Below are 25,390 nucleotides of genomic sequence, written 5' to 3'. Positions count from 1 at the left end.
GGCGAAACCAAGCACGTCCAGATGTCGTGGGGTTGGGTGGCCACTCCTCTTTACAAAATGGTTCAAATGGCTCTGAGCACTATGGGACTTCACTGCTGAGGTCATCAGTCCCCTTGAACTTATAACTACTTAAACCTAACTAACCTAAGGACATCACACACATCCATGCCCGAGGCAGGATTCGAACCTGCGACCGTAGCGGTCGCGCGGTTCCAGACTGTAGCGCCTAGAACCGCTCGGCCACTGCGGCCGGCCCCTCATTACAGACTGGTAAAACAGGACAGGCGACGAACTGTGGCGGAACTAATATGAGACTTTAATGCTGGGCAGAGTAGCCTACAGGTGTGTCTGAACACACCGAACGCTCCTACTGATGGGCCTCCGCTGCCGACGACCCATGCGTGTGCCAATGTTTACATCGCCGTCGACTGAAACGGGCGCGTGACCATCGGCACTGGACGTTGGCGCAGTGCCACAGCGTTGCGTGGTCTGATGAGTCCCGACACCTTTGGAGATAGGAGGGCGCGAATCTGTAGTCTTCCGGGGGATGAGCTCATTGACACCTGTATTGCAGGATGGAGACAAACTGCTGGCGGCTCCTTTATGCTCTGGGGAACATTCACGTGGGTGTCCATGGGTCTACTTGAGCTCTTGAAAGGCACCATGACGGCTAAGGAGCATCGTACACTTGTTGCAGGCCACCTAAACCCCTTCATGACTGTCTTGTTTCCCGACGGCAGTGACATTTTTCAACAAGATAATGCGCCATGACACAAGGCCAGGAGTGTGATGGAGTGGTTCGAGGAACACAGTGGTGAGTTTCAATTGTTGTTCTGAGTCCCAACTCACTAGATCTGAATCCCATCGAACACGTTTGGTATGTAACGGAACGTGGCGTCAGAGCTCATCGTCCATCTCCCCAGGAATTACGGGACTACTTGTGTCGCAGACGTGGTACCAGCTCCCTCCAGCGGCCTACCAAGGCCTCATAGCTTCCATGCTACGAGGCGTCGCCGCAGTTATCCGTTCCAAAGGTAGACATATCAGCTATTAGGTAGTTGGTTATAATGCTCTGGCTGATCGGTGTGTATACAAAATGCTGTTAAAATTTCTGCACACGTTCCTGAGACGCGCCTTTCAGCCCCACTCCTATGGGAAACAAGTGGTCCTTACTGCCACATTACTTGTTTCCAGACTGTGAGTAATATGTATATAAAGTTTAACTGACGTTGATTCAGTGATTTAGTAGGAAATATGGGACGTGCATACAAATATACAATGATTTTCATAAAAATATGTAGAATTAGATGTGAGTGTGTCCGTCTTAACTATACGTGTGAAATGTGTGATGTACGTTTGTGTACATACACTGTCTTCTACTCACAGAAAGTAATTACTTTGTACTTACGTCACCGCAGCTATTGCTTGAGAAAGAATGCACTGTTGTGCAAAAATGGTCACTTCTCGTAAGTTCGATATTGTTCCAAAGATACTCATTGTTTAAGAACGACTAAAACGAACCCTCTCGTATTTAGAAAATTTGGAGAGCCTTCTACATCTATTTGTCTGTTCGATCGTCTGTTATTGATAGCACTAGAGTCGAGTATTTGAAAAACGGTTGTTAAAAAAGAAAGAAAGAAAGAAAGTTGCGAAATGGATCAAGGATTTTGGTCTTTTAGTACGTGAGACCGCGGCAAAGTCGGACAAGGTCTGCTCTTCATCAGCGTCTGCGCTAGTTTATGCGGTATAGAGGATTCCTGTGTTGTGCTTTGTAACAAGAGAACTTGATTATAAACTAAGTCGTATCCGATGTTTGAATCTCTCAACACAGAGCCGCAAAGTCTCAGATTTGGGAATACGGGCCAAGAAATAACATGCTGGTGAAAAATATCGTGGAGGTATTCATGAACATCCATACATTATACTAAAATCAAGCTTTTAGTCCTTCTGTGCAATTTCTCCGGACGCTCTTAATCCAACGTAAATTTCATCTTAAAATCGTTGGTGAAGTATGAAATTATTCGACATATCTGATTTTGTTTGTTGCACTTACTCTAAAAAAAGAATTGGACACTTCACTTTGCAGTATGTAACGTGCATGAACGTCTAACGGTTCCGGCAACCTGCTTAACATTTTGACAGATCCTATTAGTAAATTTCTTAGATTTAGCTAAGAAATAAATAACTTACCATTTGCCATTACCATCGTTAACGGACGACCTGGGCAAAATTTAACTCCTAAGAAAATTCATTGACGTACTGATCGAGCTAGTAAAAGACCGCAGTGATGCCCAGCTCAAGTTCATCATTCATCAGTTGATCATTCCTCTCTGTTGACTCTTACTCGCAGAACCACGTAATGCGTTTTATGCATTATATATACTTGTTGTAGCCTTCTATAAATATGAGTGTAGCCTTAAGTCTAACGTAGCATGTTTTGCGCTATGTCCGTAGACTTTTGATTTCGTAGTGAACCCAAAATGTAGGTGAAGGAAGATAAGGATTCCATGCAGCTGGTATCCGTACAGATATCATTGGTGATCTTGCAGCTCTTATCAACGCCTGTAAGCAGCTAAAGCTCTTGATTTCATCATAATTTCATGATTCCATGAGGTCATTATAGACGGTCTGTTTATCTTAAGCACTTAAAGGAAACAGCTGAAAAATTAATTCAGGATGATCGGGTGGGGATTTGAACGCGCGTTCTGCCGAATTCGAGTCCTTGGCCTTTAGCCAATACCCAGAGACCAGCGTCTTAGCCAATACACAGAATCTACTGTATTTAGCTAATAAATACCTGAATCGCTGAACTGCTAATTCTCAGAGGCTTTTCTACAGCCATTTGATTCAATGTTTGTTGAAAGCGTTATCTCAGCCAATGATAACTTCTCAGCTGATTTTGGGCGGGGATTACCTACTCACCACTTAGAACGATTAATCGTTTTTACCGTCACTAAAAATTATTTGCATATTCGATCCAGTAGTTTACCCTTTGAAGGAAGGAAAGAAGGAAGACTTGAGTTTAATGTAACATCGACGACGAGGTCATTAGGGACGGAGCACGGTTTAGGATTACCCATTTAAAGGAACCGTCGTTGAACTAGCCTCAGGTGAGTAAAGGATATCACAGAAAACCTAAATCTGCGTTACTGGGCGGGTATTTGAACTGCCGGCGCCTTTCTCTTGAATACAACGTCTTACCACTGTGCTGCCTCGTTCAATAACACTCCTGACCGATAGGACCTGAATTCAGTTCACTACTAGATTATGTAAAAAAAGAGGTATGGCAGTCTCCCTCCCATTCATCACCTCCGCACCCATCATATCCTATCCCAAGGCACCTCAGCGCTCTCCTTCTTCCCAGTCCACAGTTCCGCACTGACGTCTATGTGCACCGCACCAGTTGTATCCCTAGCACTACCCCCACTCTTCACCTTGGCTGACGCCTCACTCTTTCCTATGTCAACACCTGGCTCCAGTCCACTTCCTGATGCTCACCGACCATTTCCATTCCTCATATATTTCTCTGAATAAAAACAGTCTTGGTTGCAAAGTTATTTAATATCAATAACGCGTTTCACCTTTTTGGGGCCTCATCAGATTGTGTAAAATTAGCTGGATATGTAACCCATCCAACATAAAGTCATATAAAGTGGAAAACGGACGCAGAAGTAACTATATATGTAGCCCATCCGACATAAGAATATATAAAATGGAAAGTGGATTTTACACACACCAGCAGACTCCGCCATAGCAGCACAGAAGAGGACCACGCTTACAAAATATTCTTATGACGGATAGGTTACATATCCAGTTACTTTTGCGTCCATTTTCCATTCATATGGCTTTATGACGGATGGGTTACATATCTAGCTACGTTTACGCAGTCTGATGATTACCCAAAACGGTGTAACGCGTTATAGATATTAAATAACTTAGCAACCAAGGCTGCTTTAGTACTGAAATAATTCAAAACCGGTTTCTGTACCTACCTGCCACAATGGAAATTTTTGAAAAAACTCTGCTTATGGAAATACAAGAAAAGTTTGTCGAAAATAATAATACAATTTTTTAACAAACTTTTAAATGTTAAGCATCAAGCGTATACTTCAAAGATGAAAATGGCAAAATACGATTAAACAATAAAGAAAATTGGGAAATACTAGCAAAAATTTTTGGCAGACTCTTAAACTGTCAAGTTCCAACAGTTAAATTGAAATTTCCAGCAATATCACAAACTCTAATGGAATATTTTCTACTAGCAGAGGAAGAATTTCATGAAGCCATCAAATCACTCAAAAACGACAAAGCAAGCGGTGAAGACTCCATTACAGCAGAATTATTGAAATTGTCAGAACCAAATAGAATAAATGATCTTTTCAACTGCCTCTTGAGAACATCTGGAAAACTGTAAGGATTCCAGAGTAGAGGAAAATTTGAGAAAATTTAGAGAACCGGGCTTTACAGCTGATTACCGAACGATTCTACTGCTGCCAACATACACTGCGCGTAAGAACCACGAGAAATTAGGACTCATGCGGACTCATATAGATAGTCGTTTTCCCCTCGCTCTATTTGCTAGTGGAACAGGAAAGCAAATGACTAGTAGTGCTACAGGGTGCCTTTTGCCACGCACAGAACAGTGGCCTGCGGAGTATGTAAGTAGACGTAGGTGTAAATATAGAAATACCGCTAACCTACATGCTACTTAAAAGGGAGACAAACAAAATGGCAACAATTACACAGGAGAATCACTTCCGCCAGTGGCACACAAAATATTATAAAAACTCTCCTGGACAGAGTGGCAGAAACTTTAGACAAACAACTGGGAGAATATCAGGGAGGTTTTCTAAAAGGAAGATACTGCACAAAACAGACTTTCATGTAAAACCAACAATTCGCCAGCCACAGAATATTAAAGAGCAAAACCTGTAATAGTATTACTTATTGATTTCAAAAACACATGTGATTCGGTAGACAGAGAGACGATAGATAAAATCATTAGAGAATTTGGTGTTAAAGCAAAATCAGAAAATAATTCATGAAACGCTAACAAAGACGATATCTAGAGTGAAAAAAAAAAAATGGCTTGGCTCTGAGCACTATGCGACTTAACTTCTGAGGTCATCAGTCACATAGAACTTAGAACTAATTAAACCTAACTAACCTAAGGACATCACACACATCCATGCCCGAGGCAGGATTCGAACCTGCGACCGTAGCGGTCGCTCGGCTCCAGAAATTTGTGGTAAGGTCTTAAGGGACCAAACTGCTGAGGTCATCGGTCCCCAAGCTTCCACACTATTTGATCTAACTTAAACTAACTTACGCTAAGGACGACACACACCCCCATGCCCGAGGGAGGACTCGAACATCCGACGTAGGGAGCCGCCCGCCGCATGGATTATTACAAGACGCCTGAGACCGCGCGGCTCTACAGTTAAATTTACGGAAAAACTATCTCAGCCACTTGAAATAAAAATTAGTGTTAGAGAGGGGGATGGTTTATCACCTTTACTGTATCACTGCGGCCTAGAAAAAATTGTAAGGATCTGAAATTTGTTGACAAATAATCACAAAATTGAACCACTAATTTTCGAAACGAAAACAAATGGAGTTAAGGTAAACTGCCTGGGTTTGCAGACGATTTTGCAATACTTCCAGATAATCTGACATACGCAGTTATTCAAGTAAGTCCTCTGGAAGCAGTAGCAAATAGGAGTAGTCTCAAAACCAAAGCTGAATAAAAATTGGTGGCAAACATAAAAAAGTACCAAAACTCATACAAACACAAACAGGTAAAACAGAACGAATATAGAAATTCAAATATCTTGGAGAAACTATGAAACACAGTGGACTAGAAACATTTGCAGTAGATATAAAATGGAGAGAGCATATGGTTTGATAAAGAATATTTACAATAAGAAATGCATATGAAGGAAAACAAAACTAAAGCACTATACCACACTGGTAAAACCAGAATGTATATGGATGTGAATGCCTAATAATGAACTGTAAACTGGACGGACTAAAGGTACTTGAAAGACGGATAGAAAAATAATGGGTGCAATACAAACTACGGATGGCTGGAAAATGAGAAATAATGAGGAGAGCTACAAAAACATAGGGAAAATATCAGAAGTAATGGCTAAAAGAAAGTTAACGTTTTTTGGACGCCGCCACTGAATGAATGAGAACAGGATCACGAAACAATTATTCATGTATTTCTGGAAGAACAAATCGACAATAGCATGGATTATAGAAATAAGGAAAGATCTAGAAATAAACAGCGTCGGAGTATGAGAAACAATAGACAGAAATGTTTTCAAGAATAAATCGTTAAATTTAAAAGGCTTTCAATGCAGAAGAAATAAGAAATCGGGGATAACATGGACAGAAGATAAGAAAAGACAACATTGAGAGAAGATGAAAGAAAAATAGAAAACAACGAGGAAAGACGAGTAACTGAAGTTGCTACTGCTCCTCGTTGGCCAATACGAAAAAACTTTGTGTAATGCATATTGTATTCGAATTGAATCAGGCGACGCTGAGAGGATTAGATTAGGAAATGAGACACTAAAAGTAGTAAGTGCGTTCTAGTTGAGCATTTAAATAAATCACAGTCGCCGTTATAGAGAGGATATGAATTGTAGAGTGGCAATGTCAAGAAATGCGTTTTTGAAGAAAAGAAATTTGCACCCATTAGATACAAAGTTAGAATTTAAGGAGTCTTTTCTGAAGGTATTTGTGTGAAGCGTAGCTTTGTACGGACGTGAAACGCGGATGATAAGCAAATCACATAAAAAGGGAACAGAAGCTTTTGAAATGTGGTGCTACAGAAGAACGCTAAATATTAGATGAATAAATAATGATGAGATAATTTGATGGATAAATAGAGTAACTAATGATGAGATACTGAATGAAATTGGAGAAAAAAGAAACCTATGGCATAACTTTACTAAAAAAAAGAGACTGATGGACAGGACACATTCTGTGGCATCAAGGAATCATGTATCTGGTAGTGGTAACAAGTGCGTGGGGGAGGGGGTTGGAATTGTAGAGAAAAAGCAATGAATGGATATAGCAAGCAGGTCAAACGGATGTAGGTTGCTGTACCGTAGTTATTCGGAAACGAAGAGGCTTGCACACTAATCAGTAGCACGGAGAGCTACAATAAACCAGTCTTCAGACCGCAACAACTGAAACCTCTTTAGGAGTCTGCATAAAAATGATCGAAGGATAACTAACTTTATTATTATTATTATTACAGTGCCAGCTAGGTAGTTGCCATTTATGTTTTGAGCAAAAATATTGTCACTATAAATCATCTTTTATTGTTCTGTTTATTTAAATTGCAACATATCTCCTTATATTTTAAACTGTACTAGGCTTAAAGTCAGCAATAGGGCAGCTGCCCCCCCTCACCTACCTTGTTAATAGGGCTGGCTAGGGGAGGGGGAGAGGGAGAAAGGAAATTATCAGCAATAGAAAAAATTATTCTCTATAGGCTGAGCCAACAACCTAGGGCTTACATACACCTCAATTCGGTACAGCAGTATTTTAGCAGTAACTATGTACGGCCAAAATGAAGTGAATATTAGTGACTTCTCATCTGAAGGATCGGAACAATGCTTTAATGCATGCGTGGTCCAGGTTAGTTGATTACTTCCTATGTCTTGTAGACTTTGCTAAGTATAACTTCGCCACTCAGATCGTGTGTCTGCCACAACCAATCGAAATCTACCGCTGAACGCCAGACCTCGCTTTTCTCCATTTTCCACACTTCATTTCAATATGAAAATGACAGTACCAGTTACAGTTTACAAAAGTGGAGGAAAAAATTGTGTGTTAGCTTCTCTACTGACTCTTATCGTGTCCTACACAAGAGAGATAAATAGGACTACGAAACCCTGCAAGCGCCTATCCACCATACAAAACAGTATACGATAAAAGTACATTGACTCTGCTCAACCACTGTAAATCTGTCACTCAGATGAACGTTCTATATTATTTGTCGCAATTTCTCATAATCTACGAAAGTGTATGAAAAAATTATTTCTTGCACTTTTACTACTTTGCAGGTTTTAAATAGTTATGTTCATATGAAGTTGGACTCAAATGTGGTGGAGATGGTCACCTATGAGCCTAGCGACATGAAAGCTATGGTTACAACACTGATATCAGTCAGTTCTAGTTAACTTGAAATATCACCCTCTCCCATTCCATCCCACCCTTAGTAGTGCCAGGTGTGTCTGGTGCCTCAAAACTATGATTTTATTTAGTAAGATTATTAGTCACGACTGCACTGATTTCTGCTTAAATTATTCCAGGCATCCTACAGTTATGCGCAGAGCCAGTTTAAAGCTCTAACGACAGAAGCAATCGCTTGGAACGCCAAGTTCCAAAATTGAAAGAATACAATAATAAGATTCAGAAACGTTTTAGCAAACTTGAGCCCTAACTGCGAATGTGTGGTTATGAGCCGCCACTGACATCAATAGGAAGTATTGACCTAGTTAGTAGAAATGTAGACTGGCAATGGCAAGGAAAGTGTTTCTGAAGAAGAGGAATTTGTTAACATCCAGTATGGATTTAAGTGTCAGGAAGTTGTTTCTGAAAGTATTTGTATGGAGCGTAGCCATGTATGGAAGTGAAACATGGACGATAACTAGTTTGGACAAGAAGAGAATAGAAGCTTTTGAAATGGGGTGCTACAGAAGAATGCTGAAGATTAGATGGGTAGATCGTATAACTAATGAGGAGGTATTGAATAGGCTTGGGGAGAAGAGAAGTTTGTGGCACAACTTAACTAGAAGAAGGGATCGGTTGGTAGGACATGTTCTGAGGCATCAAGGGATCACCAATTTAGTATTGGAGGGCAGCGTGGAGGGTGAATATCGTAGAGGGAGACCAAGAGATGAATACACTAAACCGATTCAGAAGGATGTAGGTTGCAGTAGGTACTGGGAGATGAAGAAGCTTGCACAGGATAGAGTAGCATGGAGAGCTGCATCAAACCAGTCTCAGTACTGAAGACCACAACAACAACAGTAGAAATGTATTGATGTGTAATGTTTTCGATTAAGTCGTCATATGACTGTGATCTAATTTCATCGAAGGCCTACCTTGACAAGGAATATAACATTATTTCAGTACTTTAAATGTAGCTGTAGGTCCACACCTACCAGCACTGAGGAAATTTGGTATTTTTATATATTTTGGCCGTTTCCGTTGCTGCAGTGGTAACCTGTTCCGGGCTGTTGCACCGTTGCTTGTGTCATGATTCAGGTGCAACTGTAGACACATAAGCTAATTTATCAACGAGAATACTTTTTGCCGATGGTCTGACTTTCTGTACAGAATCTACTCATGCCTTTGAGCGCCCTTTTATACGACTAGTTACGTTTAATAACACGTTGTGTGGTTTCAGAATGGGCGTGTCTGCCCGAATACGATAACCACTGCAGCAAAAATTGTATATTCATGCCACTGAGACGGACAAAATATAAAAAAAATAACAGCTTTCCTCAGTACGTCAAACGTTACTGATACGTAGGTGCCAAGAAAATGTGCAGTGGTAAGGTGCTAGGGATTATTGTAACCATGGTATTAGCACAAAGTTATGTTAGCTTACTCTCATATCAAAGTAATAAACATAGAATTTCCTGAAAAACGTATCTAAGAATTTAATCATTAAAAGAACATTCAGTCAATTCAGTAACATTGCACGACATACTTTTTACCCTCTGAATGAAAATACACTCCTGGAAATGGAAATAAGAACACCGTGAATTCATTGTCCCAGGAAGGGGAAACTTTATTGACACATTCCTGGGGTCAGATACATCACATGATCACACTGACAGAACCACAGGCACATAGACACAGGCAACAGAGAGTGCACAATGTCGGCACCAGTACAGTGTATATCCACCTTTCGCAGCAATGCAGGCTGCTATTCTCCCATGGAGACGATCGTAGAGATGCTGGATGTAGTCCTGTGGAACGGCTTGCCATGCCATTTCCACCTGGCGCCTCAGTTGGACCAGCGTTCGTGCTGGACGTGCAGACCGCGTGAGACGTCGCTTCATCCAGTCCCAAACATGCTCAATGGGGGACAGATCCGGAGATCTTGCTGGCCAGGGTAGTTGACTTACACCTTCTAGAGCACGTTGGGTGGCAGGGGATACATGCGGACGTGCATTGTCCTGTTGGAACAGCAAGTTCCCTTGCCGGTCTAGGAATGGTAGAACGATGGGTTCGATGACGGTTTGGATGTACCGTGCACTATTCAGTGTCCCCTCGACAATCACCAGAGGTGTACGGCCAGTGTAGGAGATCGCTCCCCACACCATGATGCCAGGTGTTGGCCCTGTGTGCCTCGGTCGTATGCAGTCCTGATTGTGGTGCTCACCTGCACGGCGCCAAACACGCATACGACCATCATTGGCACCAAGGCAGAAGTGACTCTCATCGCTGAAGACGACACGTCTCCATTCGTCCCTCCATTCACGCCTGTCGCGACACCACTGGAGGCGGGCTGCACGATGTTGGGGCGTGAGCGGAAGACGGCATAACGGTGTGCGGGACCGTAGCCCAGCTTCATGGAGACGGTTGCGAATGGTCCTCGCCGATACCCCAGGAGCAACAGTGTCCCTAATTTGCTGGGAAGTGGCGGTGCGGTCTCCTACGGCACTGCGTAGGATCCTACGGTCTTGGCGTGCATCCGTGCGTCGCTGCGGTCCGGTCCCAGGTCGACGGGCACGTGCACCTTCCACCGACCACTGGCGACAACATCGATGTACTCTGGAGACCTCACGCCCCACGTGTTGAGCAATTCGGCGGTACGTCCACCCGGCCTCCCGCATGCCCACTATACGCCCTCGCTCAAAGTCCGTCAACTGCACATACGGTTCACGTCCACGCTGTCGCGGCATGCTACCAGTGTTAAAGACTGCGATGGAGCTTCGTATGACACGGCAAACTGGCTGACACTGACGGCGGCAGTGGACAAATGCTGCGCAGCAAGCGCCATTCGACGGCCAACACCGCGGTTCCTGGTGTGTCCGCTGTGCCGTGCGTGTGATCATTGCTTGTACAGACCTCTCGCAGTGTCCGGAGGAAGTATGGTGGGTCTGACACACCGGTGTCAATGTGTTCTTTTTTCCATTTCCAGGAGTGTAGATGATCGTTACTAATTTTCATACGCTGAATTCGCATTTAATTTTAATTTTTCCCCATGTACAGTTTCTCCAAGACATCAGTTTTTTCTCTGTTACTGAAACATCCTTTAATTTAACTGAAATAAGCTTTAGTTCACATGCAACGGGGACATTTTTTTTCTGTGTGTATTTTGACTTCTGTGTTTGTCCGTCCAGTGTTAGCTGTCATAAATAGAAGTCAGAATTCTGCCTTGTGCTGCCACATGGGGAATTTCCGTGCAATTTTGAAGAAAGAATATTAGTGCTACGCTGCAACAGCAGTTACTACTGTATTGTGTGTTTTGATTTTGTGAAGTTTGTGATATACTAGTATATTATATCAGTATCTTCTGTACAAAAAGTCGAGACAATCTGTAAATAACACAATATGTCTTGTTACATATGTGGGGAATACACACTGAAGAGCCAAAGACAGTCTTACTCTTGTAGTTAAGAAGTCGCACGAGTTGTAGTCAGGCTACAGAGTTGGGGACTAAGATAAGCCTTTTTCTTCTCTTCTTTGTTGTGACACATGTGCAAGTAACATGCGTAAGTATCGTTTGTGGTAACAGTGGTATGACGCAAGTGCTTCTAACTGCTATTTTTGCTTGCACGAAGTGAAAAGATATTCTGCAGAAACAAAACTTACTATTCAGTATCCAGACCTGCCCTCAACCATGCGGTCAGTTTCTCATGACGTTTCTCTGTCTCCTAAGCGACCAAGTTTTTGGACCACTGATAAACAACTTACAGAGATGCTTCCCGACAGCAGCAGCAATCCACACAGTACGTGTTGGTCCGCGTCCGGAGTATTTGCCACGACGATCCACATAACCTCGTCTCATTACGCAGGGACTTCAATCTGCCACAGGTACAGTCGGTTAGCAAGAAAGAGAGTTTAGCTCAATTACTTACACTAAGATTTGTAAAACTGGAAATTGTGTGTAGATCTGAAAGTAATAGGGCTATTGACTGGTATGCAACCATGTTACACGAAGCACTGCTGTCTTTATGCAAATGGGTCAGTCGCGAAAAGAAAGAACTTTACAAATTGTAGTAATTTAAGAGAAAAACACCTTTACGTACATAAAGAGTGGCCTAACCGAAACGTCCATATTGCCGGTGAACCGCTAGAGGTGCATATCTCCAACCCCTGCATATAAAATGGGGTTAGTGAAAGCACTGGACCGTCGACCTATCGGCCAAGTGCATACCCACAATGAAGCCCCTTTCAAGCTCTTTTATGTGCTGATAACGCTATCTCACACTCTGACGTGGCCTGCTAACGCCACTAAACAGGAATAACACTAATGAACCCTAAATGACATTCTACCTGTTAGAGAATTGCAACTCTGATCACCACCAATGGTGCGTAGTTTTTCTTTTTTGTCAAGCAGTGTAGTTTCTTCTTTTATATATTTAGCAGTGGAATAAAATTAGGATATTTATTTCTATTAAAGAGGAATGTCATACGGTACTTATTTTAAAAGAAAAAAAGGCCGATTTCCACGATCACTATATTTAGATTTTTTTATTAAAGAGCCCAAGGACAGGCAACGAACGTCTAACTGGAGGAGAGGGCGGGAGTCCCTAGCGCCAAATATTACCTGTCTTTGCTAGGAGAAATGTTCTCAAACCAGTCCTGGATAACTTGGAAGACACACACAACACATACACACACCGATACTGCTACACACAACAATCCAAGAACCAATTATACTTTTTAAATTCTAGGGCTGTTACACCTGACAGTTACTGAGGATACATACAAATGTGTCCTGTGTCATCATCTGTTTCGGCCTGCCAGCCATGTTGAAAACATCGAAACGCAAAATCGCGGCCCGTATAATTATTCTAAATATGTCAGAAAATAAGAAAAAAACTGTCTGTGTTGGTGCGAGAGGGTATTTCAAGACGTAAAAAATTCGGTGCCTACAGTCTATTAATGTCTAAACTCTGTATTGAGGATCTACCGCAGTTTTCGATTTCTTTAAGAATGAAAACAGGCAATTTCAAATAGCTTGCTTGTAAAATTAGGCCATTTATATCTGAGGAAGATACCACTTTCGGAGAAGCTATTAGCATAACAGAACGACTTGCTGTAAATTTGCTATTTTTAGCATCAGGTAAGTTGCCCTTGATGAAATATTTATTGAAAGAAAGTTGTCAGAAGTTGAATATTGTACGCAAGTCTAAGTTATTTATTCATGACGACAAAATGTACAGTACAATAAGCCTCATGGTTACTGAAGTATGCAGAGCAGTTACGCCAGCGTTAAAAAGATTACATTAAAGAAATTGATGTTGAATAGCTGGAAAGGCACTTTTAGTTTCAGTCAGTATGTAAGATGCTGAGGGTTTTGGTGGTTGTAAATTTATATGTTGTCCAGAATTGGTTGACGATGCGAAAAAATCCTCTATCCGACCCAACCGGATTCGGATTACAGTAGCTCTGAGAACCGGGATTTTATAGTAGCTCATCCTCCTCATTAAATTTCCTGTATGACTTACCGTTTTTTTTTCGATTTCTTAGATAAATATTCGGAAGAGAGACTTTTCATTTCGGAGGAAACATATTTGCCAAAACATACTGACCCACTTCTTCGTTCAGTGTGCAGATAGATTTTGCATGAGTAAATTATTTGTTGAAACAACTTATACTCTTCATCTTGGGATCAATTTCATATCTGCGATATGTATCTTAAAGCTAGAACGATCCACTACCTCAGCCTGTTCCGATATATCTTAATTATCAGATAATGTCTTGTTCACATTTGCGACTTCCTCCACTGCAGCATCCAAGTCAAAATATGATAAAAAACAGATTAATTAAGTTAAGTATAGCTTGAAACAAATGCCATAATTTTTTCAGTTTTGTTACAGGCACTGTCTATATCAGGAGACTGGTGAAGTCTTGTCAATAAATTCGAGTTAAAGTGGAACTTCCCCAAATGTTAGGGTGCTATTGATGGCAAACATTTTCTCATCTGAACTCCACAGAATAATGGCACTATGAAGGACAGCATAGCGTTGCCTAAATGGAAATCGTTGATGTCGTCTACAAATGGCTCATGGTCACAGTTGGCAGCAATGCCAGAAAATCAGATAGGTGAGTTTTCAGAGCCAGTGGGGTTGGAGATTTCATTAAAACAGCAACAATATGTCTCGAAAAACCGCCTCTTTCAGGAAGAAGATGGCGTATGACACATCTTTTTGTAGCAGATGATACTTTTCCTTTACAAACTTTTGTTATGAAACCATGCCCATATAACAGTCAAGGTTCCATCACAATTTATAACGACCAACACTCTAGAGCAACGAGAATAGTGGAAATCTGCTGTGATATTATGTCTAATGTAATTTTAGTGCTAAAGAGACGGGGAACGAGCGAAGTATGTAGTTTTGGCCGTTTGAAGTATACATAACTGGTTATTGTCTGGAAAATAGTCTGCAAATTAATACGGTCTCGAAGGCATAATCGACCTAGAAAATTTAGAACGGGAAAAAAAATACGTGGAAGCTGGCTAAATGAACATCTGGTAGCTAACCCTGCTACCTCCGTCACAACAAGGCAGTAATAACTACTCAAAAAATGCTAAAGAAGTCTGCGAAGAGCACAGGGAATATTTTGTTACAAGCCAAAGGGAAGTTACTTGAAAATACAGATTCATGTAAACAAGTTCACGTAAAAAATTATCCTGGAATTAACGAAATATTACGCATTTTTTAAGTACCGTCATAAATTTCCTATTGCTGGTTTGCATACTGAGCCTCCTTGCGTAAATACTAGCAAATTATCGTACGGTCATTTTGATATATGCAATTCTTCAGTGCCCTGGCAGGAGTTTTCCTTTGAGCTTTATTTAAATTTACTGTCAAACTGACTTCTTAAGTTAATTAATATTTCTTTGACCCTCTTCTATGGCCTTACTCTTTTCTTCATAACTATCTGTCTTGATAACTTCTGAATGTAGTGTCCTATATTTCTGGTTTACTGTGCTTCATTTTAATCAGTTCAACTTCAACCTTTTTTGTCACTCATGTTCACTGAAAAGCTGTTACTCAGTGCTAGAAAAATAGGCGAGCAGCTAGCTTGTGCGATATATGTGAGTTGAGTTTGAAATAGAAAATAAACAGTGTTTACATCTGTTGGTACAGAAGTGTCGACACATATCGCTGATGGTAGACATATACAGGGTCGTCAGAAACAGTCTGAAAAGCTTGTAAGGCTGTTACAGGTTAATTTAAGCTGGAAAATAATTGTTAAGAAAAAATTCGATACATTGCGCTGTTAATTAGCTTTGAAGACAGCCAGAGACTGTGCCGCCAGACTTGTGCTACGTTTTCGTTGCTTCGAACCGGACAAACGTAGCTTTTGCTCACCTAGTTTAAATTCATCTCTTCCGAAAAAGGCAAACTTTAAATGGTAATGAGCATTTGAACAAGTGGCAACTCACGGACCCACAGATGTCTGTGCAGTAACGCGTTTTAGCACGTGCAAGCGTTTGAATCTGCGCGCGCAACGAACACATCGGCTAATATCAATGCTAATTAAATCGGAAACGGCGCAAAATATCGAATTTTTCTCTTAACAGATATTTCTCAGCCCAACCTACGTTGCAGCATGTTTCTTTTCAGACTGGTTCTGGCCAACCTATATATCTCTGACATAAACTGTTCACTTATTCCGTTAGACACGATTTCTGTCTGATATAAATATCACTCAGTAACTGTCAGATGTAAACGTCCCTTTACGTGACAGCTTTAAATGGAAGGACTGGCCGACGTCTGAATGAAGAACGTTGCTTCCAACAAGATACAACGTGGGCCAAGGTGTAGACTCTTGCTGCTGTTCACTTCACATTCAGTTGCATTGGCATCTATTGACGAACATAGAAACATGGTAAAAACCATTTTGTATTTACTTCAATATATGTAACTGCCCTCCCATATGACACACTTTAAGGAACTTGTTCTGAAGGAAGATTCGTGTTTAATTTTGCGTCGACGGCGAGTTCATTAGAGACGTAAAACGTTACCAACGAAACGAGAGACAAGGTGTTAATCAACTGATGTGGAGTGGCTTTGAAATATTTTAATTCATATACAAATCAGAACATTATCTGGGAAGACCTTACCCGAAACGAAACGATCACATAGACTCAATAGTAGTAAAGCGGGCGACAGAGTTTGTTCATTGTTAGAATACTGGGGAAAAGCAGTCAGCCTGCAAAGGAGATTGCATACAAAACACTCGTACGACACATCCTAGAATACTGCCCAAGTTTATGGGACCTGTACAATATGGGACTAACAGGGGACATTGAACGCATACAGAGAAAGGCAGCACGGATGGTTACTGATTTCTTTGACCGATAAGACAGTGTCGCGGAGATGTTGAAGAAATTGAATTGCGCCGGCTCTTGAAAATAGAGGTTAACGATCCCGAAAAAGCCTACACACAGTGTTTCAAGAGGCAACTTAAATGATAAATCAATTAATGTGCGCGAACCCCTAGTTATTGCTGCCGTAGGGATTGCGAGGACAAGATTACACTAATTACCGTGCCCACAGAGGCGCTTAAACAGTGATTCATCCCTAGCTCCAAAAGTGAATGGAACTGGAAGAAGCCATAATAACAGCTGCAGTGAGAAATTCCCTCATTAATGCAGTTTACAGTAGTTTGTAGAGTACGGATGAAAATGCCATTGGCCGGCCGCGGTGGTCTCGCGGTTCTAGGCGCTCAGTCAGGAACCGCGCGACTGCTACGATCGCAGGTTTGAATCCTACCTCGGCCATGGATGTGTGTGATGTCCTTAGGTTAGTTAGGTTTAAGTCGTTCCAAGTTCTAGGGGACTGATGACCACAGATGTTAAGTCCCATAGTGCTCAGAGCCATTTTTAAATGCCAATGTAGACGAAGAAGAGATGGAAAAAACCGACCCGGTTTAAACCTACACCAGTATTTCAGTTCCAGATAACCGGGATTTCTCGTTATTTCTTTGGTCTCTGTTATACAGATACTTTCTTTTATTTTTTACTGATAACTGAGTAAAAGAAGCGGAATATTAGTTAGCCATAGCAGCAGTGCCAAAATTTTTCGATTTTAAGTATTTGTTTTTGAGTGGAGTTATTGTTACACGTAAATTTTGCCTTGTTTTGAAAATAGGAAAAGCGATCTTTGCTACTTTAATAACAATGTCGGCAGAAACGAGCAACAAAGACATGGTATAAGAATCGGTACAGCATTGCTGAGACAATAATGTCCCTGCCGCCGTGTATCGTGGCTTTATTGAGATACGCGTGTAGGTGCAGTGTGCAACATTTGCCCCGCAGTGGTCTATACGGTAGTTTCTCGCTGTCGTCGTCGGACATCCGTTGTGTTGCAGAATGGTGCCAACCGCAGTCTGGCAATATTTTTACGAACTGAAATAGCAACCTAGCACAATGGTTCATTTGCTTTAAAAGATTAAAGATTTGTCTATCATTTATATGAAATAATACAAGAGGAAGGAAATTATGGTAACGGTAATAAATTAAAAACTTGAGAACAATTCATTCATAGGGTACAAAAATAATTGAGATTTACCGATTTGTTGCCTGTGTCTACATAATATGTCTTTATCTTCTTGTAGCCCTCCAAAACGGATTAATTAACACGAAAAATAGTCTTCCAATACCAGTTTTCATTCTAGAGCACTGACTATTCGTAATTCCCAAATGGTATTATTTCATTTCTGGGCGGAGTTTTAAGAAAATCGGCTCAATAGGAGAATAGCAATAATTGTTTGTAGTATTCAACCACTTATCGCATTTCAGCAAAAGCGGCAGATGGTGGACGGACTAAGTTGTCTTTTATTTGTCTATTTAATTTAATTTTTCATTCTATGTGTCTTGAAACTGACAGAGTCAGAATGTTTCCATCTTTTTCCAATTTTTACGTTTATTGCAAGAAGTAATAGGAATAAAAAACCGAAAAGCACTTATTTCATTAACTAGTTATTTTTAGCGGTTTTAAGAGTCAGTTTAAACTTGCATAAAAAAGACATAACCGTTTGTCTCAACGATAGCCGCCATCGCTAAGTGCAGTCTGTGACGCGTCTTTGAAGGCAATCACCGAGCAAGGGATGCAGTAGTCAGCACTCTGGACATGCATGTGGGAGGACAGCGGTTCAGATCTCTGTCCATGCATCCATATTTAGGTTTCCTGTGCGTGGAGCCGGAAATCGCTGCAGGCAAATGCTGGGCTGCGACGTTCGAGAAGGGCACGGCCGACATCCTTCCCCTTCCTTTCATAATACGAGCTTGTGCACCGTTTATAATGACGTCGCTGTCGACGGGACGTTAAGTTCCAGTCTTCCTTCCTTTCGAAGGCAACTAAGTAGCGAAGGAGCGAAGAGAAGAATATTCCTCAGTGGAGGCCAAAAACACAGGTTGCTGAGAAAGCCATCTGTAATCGCGAAAGATAGCCATAGGATGAGAAGAAAAGAAGAATCACATCAGACACTCGAGAACCTGAATAGAGAGGAAAATAATACATTTTATTTTCAATTAAATACAATTTTTTGAACCTGTGGCAAGCTTTATTACACGTGTTAACCCATCTGTCATCTAGCCGTAGGTTGTCGCGTGAGAAATTCGTGCCAAGCTAAACATCCTGTCTCTAACTTCATTATTTTTAAACTGACCCGTCCTCATATTCGACTGCCAGGTCTACTAGTTCCTGGAAGAGAAACATTTGTGGCTCACAAACGAACGCAGCGCTACTATTTGCATTTGTCGTTCTTTTCACGTGTGTGGTGCGACTTAGCTAATGCAGGATGATACGATGATTGATGGTAGGTAGTGATTCGATTTCAGGCATTCCACACACACACACACACACACACACACACACACACACACACACACACACACACACACACACACACACACACACACACATGGGGGGGGGGGGGAGGGAGAGACGGCCGATATGGCCGAGCGGTTCTAGGCGCTTCAGTCTGGGACCGAGCGACCGCTACGGTCGCAGGTTCGAATCCTGGCTCGGGCATGAATGTGTGTGACGTACTTAGGTTAGTTAGGTTTAAGTACTTGTAAGTTCTAGGGGGCTGATGATCTCAGATGTTAAGTCCCATAGTGCTCAGAGCCATTTTGAGAGAGCGAGAGAGAAACAGAAGTGGAAGTAAAAACTAGTGAGAATTTTTAAAGTTTTGAGTACTTCCAAATGTCTACTCTCTCAAAGACACAGAATTGCATTTCAGTATCGTTAAGAAAACAAGACAATGAATATACAGGGTGCCAATTATTGAACTACATGAAATAAAATCGTCATAACTTCTGAACCGTTTGCATTAGGTCATTCAAACTGATTTTTTAATAAAATTTGCAATGGTTTGAAATTGCGTTATTATAAACAATAGGAAAAGGGATCAGTACTATATTAATAATATGGCAGACAGAAATGAGCAACAAACATATGGCACAGGAACTGGTACAACAATTGTCAGACAATAATCGTGTTGCTGTGTGCCGTGGCTTAAGTCACATGTGTACGTGCAGTGTGAAAGACTTGCCTCCAGCTGACCTACACAGTAATTTGTCGTTGTCGTCGTTGCACATCCGTTGCATTGCAAAGTGACATTGCAATGAAATACAATGTATCATTTTCTTTAAAGGATTGAAGATTTACCTCTCACTTCTATGAAATTATTAAAGGAAGACGGATATTATGGTAGAGTAATAAATTAAAACTTAACAATAGTTCATTTATAGTATACAATAAAACAGAAAGTACCTGATCCGCTGCCTGTCTCTACATATATCCTTTTCATCAACTCATATCCCATGGGCCAGGGGTAGCGTGTTTAATTCACAATTAAAACATTCTCGGCCCCGGGTTCGAAACCCGCAACCGCTTAAATTTTGATTAATAATCAGAATTGGCGCCCGAAGATTTCCGGTATACAAAGTCACCTTCATTCTGCCAACGGCGTCGTCAAAGAGGAGGACGAACGGGCAGAGGTCCAGAGCACTCTGTTGCCCTTGGGGAGGGAAACGGCCATTAAAGGCGGAAGAATCACCAATGATCGATCAACGGCATGAGGATGCAGAAGGCTATGGAAATCAACAGCAGCAGAAAATGGTATAAATGGAGTAGGATTCGTTATGAATAGGAAGGTAGGGCAGGGAGTGTGTTACTGTGAACAGTTCAGTGGTAGGGTTAGTCTTATCAGAACCGACAGCAAACCAACACAGACAACTATAGTTCGGATATACATGCTGACGTCGCAAGCTGAAAATGAGGATATTGAAAGGGTATGCAAAGGGAGATGAGAATTTAATAGTCATGGGGGATTGGAATGCAGTTGTAGGGGAAGCAGTAGAAGAAAAGGTAACAGAAGACATGGGCTTGGGACAAGGATGAGAGAGGAGAAAGACTGCTTGAGTTCTGTAATAAATTTTAGCTAATAACAGCGAATGCTCTGTCCAAGAATCTCAAGAGGAGGTGTACTTGGGAAGACCAGGTGATATCGGAAGACTTTAATTAGATAACAACATGGTCAGACAGAGATTCCGAAATCAGATTGTGGATTGTAAAGCGTACCCACGATCAGATTTAGACTCACATCACAATGAAGTAATGATGAAGAGTACGCTGAGATTTAAGAGATTAGTTACGAAGAATCAATACGCAAAGAAATGGGATACGGATGAACTAAGGAATGACACGATACACTTAAACTTCTCTAAAGCTGTAGATACAGCAATGAAGAATGGTCAAGTAGGCAGCACAGTTGAAGAGGAATGGACATCTCTAAAAAGGGCAATCACAGAAGCTGGAAAGAAAAACATACATGCAAAGAAGGTAACTGAAAAGAAACCATGGGTAACAGAAGAAATACTTTAGCTGATCGATGAAAGAAGGAAGTACAAAAATGTTCAGGGAAATTCAGGAATACAGAAATACAAGTCTCTGAGGGTGAAATAAATAGGAAGTGCAGGAAAGCAAAGATGAAATGGGTGCATGGAAAATGTGAAGAAATCAAAAAAGAAATGACAACCGGATGGATTGTCTCAGCATATAGAAAAGTCAAAACAAATTAAAAGCAAGGGTGGCAACACTTAGAATGCAACCGGAATTCCATTGTTAAATGCATGGGAGAGAGCGGATAGGTGGAAAGAGTACACTGAAGGCCTCTATGAGAGGGAAGATTTGTATGATGTGATAGAAGAATAAACACAAGTCGACTTAGAACAGATAGGTGATCGAGTGTTAGAATCAGAATTTAAGAGAACTTTGGGGGACTTAAGATTGAATAAGGCAGAAGGGATCGATAACATCCCATCAGAATTTCAAAATCATTAGGGGAAGTGGCAAGAGAACAACTATTCACGTTGGTGTGTAGAATGTATGAATTTGGCTGTATACTGTCTGACTTTCGGAAGAATATCAACCACACAATTCCGAAGACTGCAAGAGCTGAAAAGTGCGAGAATGATAGCACAATGAGCTTAACAGCTCATGCATCCAAATTGCTGACAAGTCTTATATACAGAAGAATGGAAAAGAAAATTGACGATATGTTAGATGACGATCAGTTTGGCTTTAGGAAAGGTAAAGGCACCAGAGAGACAAATCTGACGTTGCGATTGGTAATGGAAGCAAGACTAAAGCAAAGTCAAGACACGTTCATAGGATTTGTCGAGCTAGAAAAAGCGTTAGACGATGAAAATGGTGCAAGATGTTTGTCATTCTGAGAAAAACTTATTGGGAGACACGGGTAATATGCAATATGTGCAAGAGCAAAGAGGAAATAATGAGTGGACGACCAAGAACGAAATGGTCGCATTAAAAAGGGTGTAAGACAGGAGTGTTGTCTTTCGGCCCTACTGTTCAATCTGTACCTCGAAGAAGCAATGACGGAAATAAAAGAAAGATTCAGGTGTGGAATTAAAATTTTCGGTGAAAGCGTATCAATGATACGATTTTAAACAAATGGTTCAAATGGCTCACTATGGGACTTAAAATTAAAATTTTCGGTGAAAGGGTATCAATGATACGATTTTAAAAAAATAGTTCAAATGGCTCACTTTGGGACTTAAAATCTGAGGTCATCAGTCCCCTAGACTTAGAATTACTTAAATCTAACTAACCTAAGAACATCACACACATCCAAGCCCGAGGCAGGATTCGAACCTGTGACCGTAGCAGCAGCGCGGTTCCGGACTGAAGCGCCTAGAACTGCTCGGCCACAGAGGCTGGCTATGATACGATTCGCTGATGTCACTATCCTGAGTGAAAGTGAAGAACAATTACATGATCTGTTGAATGGAATGGACATTCTAATGAGCACAGAATACTGATTGAGCGTAAATCGAAGAAAGACGAAACTAATGAGAAGTAGCAGAAACGAGAACAGCGAGAAACTTCACCATGATTGATGCTCACGAAGTAGATGAAGTTAAGGTATTCTGCTACCTAGGCAGCAAAATAACCAATGACGGACATGAAAAGGAGACTAGCATTGACAAAAAGGGAATTCCTGACCAAGAGAAGTCTACTAGTATCAAACATAGGCCTTATCTTGAGGAAGAAATTTCTGAAAATATACGTTTGGAGCACAGCATTGTGTAATAGCGAAACATGGACAGTAGGAAAACCTGAACAGACGAGAATCGAAACATTTGAGATGGGGTGCTACAGACGAATGTTGAAAATTAGGTGGACTGATAAGCTAAGAAATGAGGGGCCTCTGCGCAGAATCGTAGAGGATAGGTATATGTGGAAAACACTGACAAGGAGAAGGGACAGGCTGATAGGCTATCTGTTAATACACCAGGTACTGACTTCTATGGTACTAGAGGGAGCTGTAGAGAAACACAGAGATTGGAATAAATCCAGCAGATAATTGAGGATGAAGGTTGCAAATACTACTCTGGCACAGAGGTTGGCACAGGAGAGAAATTCGTGGCAGGCCGTATCAAACCACTCAGAAGACTTTTGACGCAAAAAAAGCCCTTGCAAACTGACAAATTAAGACGAAAAAAATAGTTCTTCAACCTCTGTTTTCGCCATTTTAGCGCTGACTATTCGTAATGCCCAAATTGTGGTATGATCCCCGGTTAAGGCAGTATTTTCGAGCAGAGTTTCAAAAAATTAGAATCATTAGGAGTCTGCTGGCGATTTTTTGTAAATTCAACCTCTTAGCACTTTTCGAGAAAAGCGGCCATGCGTGGACGGACTAAGTTTTCTTTTATTTGCTACGTATTTCAATTAATATTTTGTTTCTGTGTTTTTTGAAGCTGATACAGTTAAATTTTTTCAATATTTGTTAGATTTCTACGTTTATTACAGGAAATACTACGAATAAAAATACCCAAAATGGGTTATATCAGAAACCGATTATTTTGAGCGGTTTTAACAACCACGCTAGACTGGCGTGGGAAAAACCACTATAACGGAAGACTGGTTGTTTCAGCGATAACCGCTCTCCCTACCACAGACGAGTACAACAATGTGGAGCGAGTAATCGGCGACAAGTTGTCTCAGGTCGTTAAACTGAGAGCTTCTCAAGTGGCTGAAGGCCGTAGGGTGCCACGTGGCGCTGCGGTTGTTTCTCTTGGCAGAACTAGTGTCAGGGAGACGCCAGCACAGCCATTGGCTGTGAAAACCAACGACGGTGCAATTCAACAAGCCGTCTACCGCGATGCGGAGAACGAGGATGGCGGTTTCCCAACTTTGTTGGACCGCGAAGGCACTGCAACTGACCTGTCAACACATCGCATTACTACAGTGTAACGGAAACCAATCGGCATCAATGCTGGAAAACGGTACAATTTTAAAGATGCAAAATTTTCTGAGGTGTCGACATATCGACGCCTGATACCGATACTGAGGGTGTATCGGAGGCAAAATTACGATACCTCAAATTTTCGATGTATCAATAGTTGGACGAAACAATTTAGTAGTGGAATTTTGAAGGGGACGTGGGTTTCTCCAGACAATCATGTTATCAAGCCGGCCGTTGTGGCCCAGCGGTTCTAGGCGCTTCAGTCTGGAACCGCGCGACCACTATGGTCGCAGGTTCGAATCCTTCCTCGGGCATGGATGTATGGTATGTCCTTATGTTAGTTAGATGTAAGTAGTTCTACGTTCTAGGGGACTGATGGCCTCAGATGTTAAGTCCCATAGTGCTCAGAGCCATTTGAACCATGTTATCAAATATTCAGAGGTGACAAAAGCAACGGGATAGCTTGTAATATCACGTCGTATCTTCTTTCGCCCAGGGTAGTGCACCAGTTCGACATGGCATGGATTCAAAAAGTCGTTGGAAGTCCGCTGCATAAAATATTGAGTAATGCTGCCTCTATAGCGGTTCATCATTGCGAAAGTGTTGTTGGTGCAGCATTTTGAGTACAAACTGACCTCTGTATTGTGTCTCACAAGTTCGATGGTATTCATGTCGGGCGATCTAGGTGACCAAATCATTCGCTCGAATTGTCTGGAATATTCTTCAACACAATCGCGAGCAGTGGTGACCCAGTGACATGGCCCATTGTCATCCATAAAAATTCTATAGTTGTTGGTACCGTGAAGACCATGAATGTCTGAAAATGGTCTCCAAGTAGCCGAACATAACCGTTTCCAGTCAAAGTCCATTGTAAACACAACCATTATACAACCAGCACCAGCTTGGGGAGTGCCTTGTTGCCATCTTAGGTCCATGGCTTCGTGGGGTCTGCGCCACAATCGAACCCTACTATGACCTCTTACCAACTGAAACTGGGATTCATCTGACCAGGTCACGGTTTTCCTGTCGTCTAAGGTCGAACCAATATAGTCATAAGACTAGGAGAAGCGCTGCGTGTGATGTCATGCTGTTATCAAAGGCACTCGCGTCGGTCTTCTGTTGCTATAGCCCATTAACGCCATATTTTTTCGCACTATCCTAACGAATATGATTGTCGTACGTCCCACACTTACTTCTGCGGATATTTCAAGCAGCGTTGCTTGTCAGTGAACACTGGTAACTGCAAGCAAACAACGCTGCTTTCGATTGTTAAGTGAAGGCCGTCGGCTACTGTATTGTCCATGGTGAAGGTAATGTTTGAACTTTGGAATAATCGACGCATTCTTGGCGCTGTGGACCTCGGAATACTGAATTCTCCAACGATTTCCGAAATGAA

This window comes from Schistocerca gregaria, chromosome 1 (assembly GCF_023897955.1).
Source record: "Schistocerca gregaria isolate iqSchGreg1 chromosome 1, iqSchGreg1.2, whole genome shotgun sequence".
Lineage (NCBI taxonomy): Eukaryota > Metazoa > Arthropoda > Insecta > Orthoptera > Acrididae > Schistocerca > Schistocerca gregaria.
The sequence above is the reverse complement of the archived record's forward strand: the minus strand, read 5'-3'. Positions refer to the sequence as shown.